At 39.5% G+C, this 8,949-nt stretch overlaps 1 protein-coding gene across 2 annotated transcripts in view; it reads right to left on the minus strand.

Annotated features, from left to right (window-relative positions):
* The window catches only part of RhoGAP19D (Rho GTPase activating protein at 19D), a 521,267-nt gene that overhangs the window by 344,435 nt on the left and 167,883 nt on the right, over nt 1–8,949 (minus strand). The window lies entirely within an intron of this gene.

Here is an 8,949-nt window from a genome sequence, read left to right on the forward strand (position 1 = left end):
GAGACTGACGACAGCGGAGTAGTTATTGGCAATGTTGAGTGGTTGAATATCACTGAGACATTGGATGATCCGTTAGATTTGTATTGTGTAACGGATAGCCATGTCAGGATCAAAACGATTGACGGTGAAATAGAGAAGTTGTGTTGGTGTTGCTTCCGCTTTTATTCTGTGCGGAATAACAATGGAGGGTATTATGAGCACGTCGACATTCATTACACCGCCCGCTTCATGGAGATGGGGCAAACATGGTGTAAAGCATGTGATAGGCCTTTGACCAACTTTAGGAGAATAGCCGTCTGTATCATATGTAACAACACCCCACCTCTGGAGATGTAACCGTGGACCTTCGGGTCAACAAAAAAAACAGCCCTTTTCAGGGCTACATTATTTAAACAAAGAGTAGATATCTCATAATGAGATTGCAACAACACCCCATCTGCGGAGCAGTTACCGTGGACTTTCGGGTCAACAAAAATACAGCTCTTTTCAGAGCTACAAACAAAGTGTAGATATCTAATAATAAGATTGATCACTCAGTCAAAGAAATAGAATATTTTGAGTGTCACATAATCATACGAAGAGTAGTTTGTAATATATGGATATACCTCTAAAATGTACATCCATATACATATGAGGTATGCACAAATGTGTTATAGAATATGTAAGTTCTCTGAATATCTTATCTTTGTAAAATAAATCACATTGAAAAATGATTGTTTAAGCGTCCGAGTGGATTTGAATCTGTTTGATAACATACTAGCTCTCTCTTATCTGAACAATTGCAGAATTCATGTCAAGATTTGGAAATATAATTTTCATAAGACAATATTTCAAATTCGAGGGGTGTTTATTCAGAGTAGTCAATAAGAGTAATTGGTATTGTAATTCAGAATATTTATTTCAAAGGTGGAAAGGAGAGAGGGAGGTAGACACTGCCCCAACCACGCAGTGTCTCGTGTACACCAACCAAACAAAATGTGTACTCCGAGGAAGGATAAAGGATGGGTGAAATAGGGAAAAAAATAGGGAAAAAAAGGAAAGGATTACAAGTCGTCGTCGTCGTCGCTGTCATCGGGTCGGGGGAAGTACTGCCACATCACCGAACCCTCAGAAAACGCCATTTCCTCCGCAAATGCGTCGTCGTCCCAGAGATCGTCATCATCATCATCCGAGCTGCAAGAGTCTTCGGAGTGGTCTTCGGTACTGGTCACATGCAGTACCTGGACCGAAGATGTGGAAGGGTGATGAGGCGTGGTGGTTGAATCGGCCTCCATATCTGGATTCTCCATATCGGAATCCTCCAACTGAAGATCCGGAGTGGCGCTGTAGGTTCTTCCGCCTGGGGTCCGGTCGTGGAATCGGCTTCCTGGTATGTTGACATGCTGACGATAGCTACTCAACTGAAGATTACATTGAGGAACTCCTACATTTATACTCTTGCACAGGAGGGGGTATAGTGGGAGGCGGAGTGGGGGGGAGGTGGGGGTCGCAAAAAACGCGCCCCGGATGCAAGTGGTGGATGTTGAGCGCCCCAGGCCGCGAAGCGGCCTGCTGAGCGATCGCTTCACGATCGCGAAGCGATCGCTTCGCGATCGCCTATACAACCTTTCCCTTCGTTACTTATCCGAATATACATTGCTTGAAATTTCTTTATGATACGAATTTTTATCAACATTATTGAAATAATGTTCCAAAGATATTCAAAGATAATGATTAACTGTTTCCATTTTCTAATTAGTTCATTTTATAGCGAAACAACTAACGTTTCACCGCAAGGGTGTACCGATATAGCCCTATTTTTTTCACTACTACCAAATAGAGTGGTTAGGTTGAATGCTGCCCCATCCACGCAGCATTCCGTGTGCACCAACCAGGTACTATGTGCACTCCGAGGAAAACCTAACCTAACCTACCTGATCATCATCATCATCATCTATAATGATGATGTCAGGTTCGGGAGAATCAACCACCACGATGATATTTGGTGGAGCGATTTGATGATCTTCAAGCCACAGTTGATCCACAAGTTCTGGGCTGGCAAATTCATCATGTTCAAACTCATCTTCGTCTGAGGTTACATCTTGTTCTTCATTCAGCTCTATTGTTGTATCTGAATACCCATCGAATTCATCATCGGGAGATGTTGAATCAACTACAGCAACTTGAATGTCACCATAGGACCAATTCTCTGGTGGGGCAAAATGAGGTTCACTGGTGGAATCAGCTTCCCGAATAATTGGTGTTGCTTGATTCATGATGAACGAACAAGTTGAAGAATATTGAGAATACAATCTTATTTATATGATTTGAAGAAAGTGGGGTAGAGTAAGGGAGGGGGAATATGTGAAAAATAAAGACCCACTAGGTTATTTATTCAAGTATTGATGTGAGAATTGGGGAATAAATCCAATATAATATTCATTAGATTCATGATTTCATTTTTACACATTCACATAAATGAAATTTGTTTGAATAATGTTGAGAGAAGTAATGATGAGAGAAGTGTCAAAAGTTTTGGAATTATACTCAGAGCATTACTAGAATCACTTTTATTTATTCTCTAGAAAAAATAACTATTTTACAATTCACACACTTTCAAATGATGGAAATTCTATACAATTATTCTATTTAACTAATTTTATTCTATATACTACATGTGACTAGAAAATGACTAGAATGAAGGAATAAATACTGCCCCAACCACGCAGTATTTTGTGTGCAACAACCAAAATAGATATGCACTCCAATATTCCTTATTTTATTTTTTCATTCATAACATTCATAACCTTAAAATTAACATGCAAGTTTTCATTATATTCCTAAAATTACAATTTTTTTATTCTAAACATACATCTAACTTAAACTAAACAAAAATATATTTACAAAAGGGGTTAGGTATTAAGGAACCCCTGGCACATGGCATCCCATTCCTGAACAAGAGGTCCATATTTTTGGATGTAAGCCAAACTCTTTCCTTGTTGCGAATCTTCTTCTTGAAGTTTCGCCCTAAGCATAGAGAGTCGCTTCTCTAATTCCAGTTTCTGGGCCTCGATGGTGGAAATATCCGCCATCAAGGCCCTTTTTCTGGAATCAGAACCATCCACAACCTTCTTTTCCCTCAAATATCTCTTTTTCACAGACTGTGCATAGGTAATAGACTCTTTGAGTTTATTACCCTCTACCACAGTCTGTGAAAGGACATTTTCCGGGCCAACCTCTTGTTCGGAATGCTCAACACGTACCTGGGGGGTGACTGGAGGGGGTGACGCATTCCGATGGACCTGGGGGGTGACTGGAGGGGGTGACGCATCCCGATGGACCTGGGCGACGACTTCCACCAAGTTCTGCACCTCCATCACTGGAAGGGGTGCTGTAGGCCAACCACCGTAAGGTGAGTTCTTTTCACACTTTTTGCGAAAAGCACTCAACTTACCACCCCTCCCACCTTTGGCTTTGGATGCCTTCACAGGTGCGGACTTCTTCACAGGTGCGGACTTCTTCACAGGTGCGGACTTCTTCATCTTCTTGGCCCTCTTCACCGGTTTCTCGAACTCATCCCCTGAATCGATGGGGGATAATGGTTCGATGGGCGATAAGAAGCTTTGAAGATGCGATAAATCCGCCAGAGACTCGTCCAGGTCCGGGTTGTAGACATTCAGTAAATCTTCAATTTGGGGTGCTGACGAAGAAGTTGGTCCACTGAATGTCGACAAAGTTGGTGGGGGGTCAATCTCCTCCTCCTCGGGGGTTGGTTTGAAGTCCTCGAAAAAGAACTTCAAGTCAGGAGCCGCCACTTCCTGGGTGGAAGTCATCCCCGGTGGTGGAATGGGAGCCGCCACTTCCTGGGTGGAAGTCATCCCCGGTGGTGGAATGGGAGCTGCAGCTGGTGTTGCAGCTGGTGGTTGTACCATGATGTCCTGTAGGACAACCACCCTCCTCCGCTCTACATCCTCCAACTGTCTCTCACTGAGAGTGGTAATCGGGGTCATCAGAGCATTCCTCAGAAAAGACATGATTCTAGAAAGAGAAAATGAAAATATTAGACAATATAATATAAATAGTATGGAAGTGTGTACTTACATCAAGCTGCTTGGAATTTTCAACTAAGTTGGCTGGCAGGTATCTCAGGTTGGCTGCTTCTTTCGAAGGAAGACTGCAATCGAATGATGAACTGTGGCCTCCTCCTCATGTTTTATAGCCGTATGCTCCCTACCACTTCGGGTGGGAATGGGAGTGGGGGTGGAAGTGGGGTAGGATAATTCGTTTGAAATATTCGACAAGTATGAATTTTACAATTTGTTGAACAAACCAGGTAATGAGTGAAAAAATTCAATTACTCGATTGCTCTTCCAATAAGGCAATGAGTAAATTTAATTTCTTGTCACTTATACTGTTTTCATCTTTCAGTACATTCAAAAGAATTCTTAAATTTTGTTCGGAACTTGTCTGATAGAATTCAATATCGTTGTGGCCCAAGGTAATGTCTTGGTGGTATTAGGAATGATGAATCGCTTATCATCATTATGTGATAGCGCGACTTTATTGCACATCAACGTGTAAATATCATGTAAATCACTCCTGAATACATTCATCTTTCTAAATATTATACCGCCTGTTTCAACAATCCTAATGTAATCTTCAATTGAAATTTGATTTTTTATAACGGATTTTTTAATACCTTTTGCTTTCTTTATTTCATCAGACACACTTTGTACATGATATGCTTTCGCACCGGTGCCATGGAAACTGATGATGGGATCACTCGGAAGTTCATCCTTCATATTTCCAATCACCGATTTGCTAACTGGCACATTGAATTTATTACCCAACCTATAGTTAGAAGTGTCAAATTTGTCAACATTTGCAATCATAAAATTATAAAAATTATCCGTCATTATTTTCAGTATCAAAGAATCCGTATCGGTATAGAGAAGAGAAGCTTGTGGTCCGTAATGTTTTTTGATGACATCATAGAAAAAATCATAAATGACTGTTTTCGACATATCCAATATACTGAACCCCAAATACAATGGTTTATTATAACAAACCTTAACTTTATCCATATGTATGACGACAAAGTCTTCCGAAAATATGGATAATGTTTTGAAATTGGGACGAGCTATCAAAGCATTGGCACCCATACCTCTTCTTATGGATTCCCAATGTGTGACAATTCGAATGTCTCTTCTATTGTTTACATTTTCCATCGTTTTGCCAAATATGGAATTTATATTCAATTTGAAGTAACCCTTCTCAAACTTATTGGTAGCCTTATTTCTCAAATTTGTATTTAAATCGATATATTTTTTCAGCCACGGTGACTGATTGAATCTGAGAATTCTATGAGTTTTCATCACCATCAAACCATTACGGACCGCTTGTTTCAAATTCCTATAATGAACGATATATTTCTTTTTATCATTCAAATTAGGAATAAGTTTGGGTATTTTGGACTTTGAACCAGGTGGTATAATACTTTCAACCAAAAATGGTAAATCCGAATGTAGATCGTGTAACTCGACAGGATAATGCACATCTACTTCAAGTATGTATCCTTGGGGGCTATCATCTGGAATACTATTGATATCCAACTGACATATTTCACTGGCGGTCAACCAAGTGAACCCACCAAAAGGTAATGATTGAGACATGCTATGACCATACAGATTTGTTGCATCCAAATACATTATGAAAGATGAAGGTTCTTCGGGATTATAATTTGGAAGAAACTGATTGTTTGCAATATGCTTTCTCTCCGAACACTGGCTTACACCACCACGTATACCGTTTTGGAGAAAATGCACCATATCGATATCAGTTAATAATTCCAAGTTGACACCCGTATACTTCAACATAGCATCCCAAGAAAGACCTGGAGAAGTGAAATAGTGAGCAGGATCCAATTTATATGTATCTAAACTCATATTTCTAAAATTTTCAAAAATATCGCACAACAGTAGAACATCAGATTTTAGGTATATGTCAGAATATTCACCCAAATCTTGACAATTGAATGTGTTCCATACCTGCTTTACTCTATCATAATCCTCATCAGAAACATGTTTTTCATTTAATTTATCATAAAAGTCCACCTTTGATGGTATACTAGAATAATTTAATTTATCTAAAGAATCGATAAAACTGTACGGAAAAACACCTTTCTGCCTCATAAGTTTGAATTTATCCTGTTCCGGAAAATATTTTCTTGTTTCCACAAAATGTTTTTCATCTAAATTGTCACCTAACTCTTGAAGGGAAGCAGCCATAAATTTAAAACTATCGATGAACCTTAATTTCAAAAACTTATTTTTCGTCACTCCATTGTGATCTACTATTCTCTCCATAATTATATGTTTCGTGAAGGAAACATACTTTTCTTTAGTTTGAGCAATGACATCAACTTTTGTTTTGTTTGTGCATAACTCTTTTATGAACAAATGACAGTCATACCCACTGAGATTATGAAAAATTATGGGTATAAAGTTGGGCAATTTGAAATTGAGGTTACAAATACTATGTGCAGCTCCATTTCTTTTTTCCCCGTTAGATGGCAGTGGTCACGCACCTTAATATCACCATCACCAAATGGTTCTCCACATATACCACATGTGGCGGCAATATTGAAATCATGCTCTTCCTCATCAGTCAATGGACTCATTGGAATGACTTTCTTCAAATATTTGTGATAAATATTGGTGACATCAGCCTCCAAGTTTGACACAAACACTTTAGCTGCATCAGCACCTCTATATAGTACAAATTTAGATATAGAATCATCAAAAGAGCACTTTATGAGGTAAGAAAAAGCATATGGTTCATGAAGATATGTTCGATTTGTATAAGAGTTAGCAGGATTTGGCTCATTAGTATGCACTGGTTTCAGAATAGATTCGAAATCAGCATATACAACGAATGGAACCCTCAACTGTTTCTCGATATTTTCAAATTTCAAAATATTCTCAGGTACCCTTTTACCAAATTTATCAACCCTGAAATTTGTGGATGGTGTCGTTGTCGATATGTGATTACAATCATTCAACTGATGTCGCAATAAAGTTCGTTCATTATCAAAGTACAATAAACAACCATCACAAAAATACTTTTTATGACCACGGGCAGATATTTGTGATGATACTAGTCTCGATAAATCCTTAATCCAACAATAATGACTATTACCAGAATCATCTGTAATAATCAACAGATTAACATGACTATTTAATCTACGTTTAGAATAGTGTAACGGACCCACAACTTCATATTCAATTCTACCATTTTTAAAAACATTTTCCAACCCATAAACATTGATAGAGCAATCGTTCATAACCTCAAACTTAGGAATATCTTTCAACTTAACTGGAAATTCCATACCTGCTACATTCAAGACGGTTGAGAAGTGGGGATATGATGAAATTTCATTAAGTTTCTGACTGGCAGGGTATAAAGCTGAAGTCACAGCCCACGCAAAGCAGCACTGATCTTGATTAAGAACATTCACCACACTTTTCTTCAATTCGATGAACCTTGGCAATTTGATGTATGAAGACCCTCCGAAGGGGCTATACTTGTTGATATTCACCTCCAAGTACAAAATTTTCTCAATGGTCCAACCTGAAAATATAGGTTTTCTCTATAAGTCCATCATCATCAACATTTTGACTAGATCACATACCTGAATCCCGATCTTGAAATTCCGCTGCTTTAACAGTTAAACTATCTGCAAAACTGCTATAAACCACATCCAAATCATTCGATTGATCAATTACTTCATTGGGACTATTAAATGATTTGATGTCTGAAAGATCCTTAGTTTGCAGACTGTACCGCCCAAACACTTCCATGTTCACTTTCATGCATTTATGGATATCCAACACTTCTTCGAGTAGTTTCACTACTTTCTGCTTAATTTCATTGAAGAATGTTGGGTAATCCATGTGGTGGTTTTCACTGTCCACTCGGTAGCTCACAATTCGACACTTGAAAGCTGTATTGACAATTTTCACACCTTCCCCATATTGAACACATGCATTTGTTCTGTGCTGCAACGTCCTCCGATGTACATTCATCTGATCGCTTGCAATAGTCAAATTGCAGCAAACGCATGTTTGCAGTGTTGGAAGTGCTGGGGGTGTCAACCGTTGCCTCTTCGATGTTGGAGGTCCATCACCATTTGCGGGTGTGCAGGAATCCCGCTGATGACGACGTAGGTTGTCACTACGAGTGAAATTTTTTTACAATCAACGCACGAATACATCTTGTATATAGAAATATATACCGTACGATAAGGAGAATTTGAAATGAGTGAAACGTTCACACCACACTCCTTATAAAAGCCCAACTCCTCCCCCACCATAACCCAAATGAGAGCTACAAGGTCAACATTCAATGCCACAGAGCAAGCTCAAGGTAGTCGAAGTGACGAACGTCAATGTCAAACCCCACACTCAAGGTCAAACACCGCAACGCCTAATCCCACTGTATATTCTGTACACGTCACGATTTCATTCAAGGTCAACATTCAATGCCATGGAGCAAGCTCAAGGTAGTCGAAGTGTCGAACGTCAAGGTCAAACCCCACACTCAAGGTCAAACACCGCATTCAATCTCATACTATGTGTACGACGTTCAAGGTTAGGTGACGTCATACGATATTCTGAACTTATATAGGAATTACCAACAAGGGAGTGGACAACGCCGAACGCCCACTGTTCAAGGTTATATTCTGTACACGTCACGATTTCATTCAAGGTCAACATTCAATGCCATGGAGCAAGCTCAAGGTAGTCGAAGTGTCGAACGTCAAGGTCAAACCCCACACTCAAGGTCAAACACCGCATTCAAGCTCATACTACGTGTACGACGTTCAAGGTTAGGTGACGTCATTCAAGGTCGTGTGACGTCTCAAGGTCAAAAGGGGTGGGGGGAGGCGTTCAGTCGGCATTAGCACCCTAC

The sequence above is a fragment of the Leptinotarsa decemlineata genome, unplaced genomic scaffold, assembly GCF_025532065.1.
Source record: "Leptinotarsa decemlineata unplaced genomic scaffold, Ldec_3_MD MMD2_tig00026294_RagTag_RagTag, whole genome shotgun sequence".
In the NCBI taxonomy this organism is placed as follows: domain Eukaryota; kingdom Metazoa; phylum Arthropoda; class Insecta; order Coleoptera; family Chrysomelidae; genus Leptinotarsa; species Leptinotarsa decemlineata.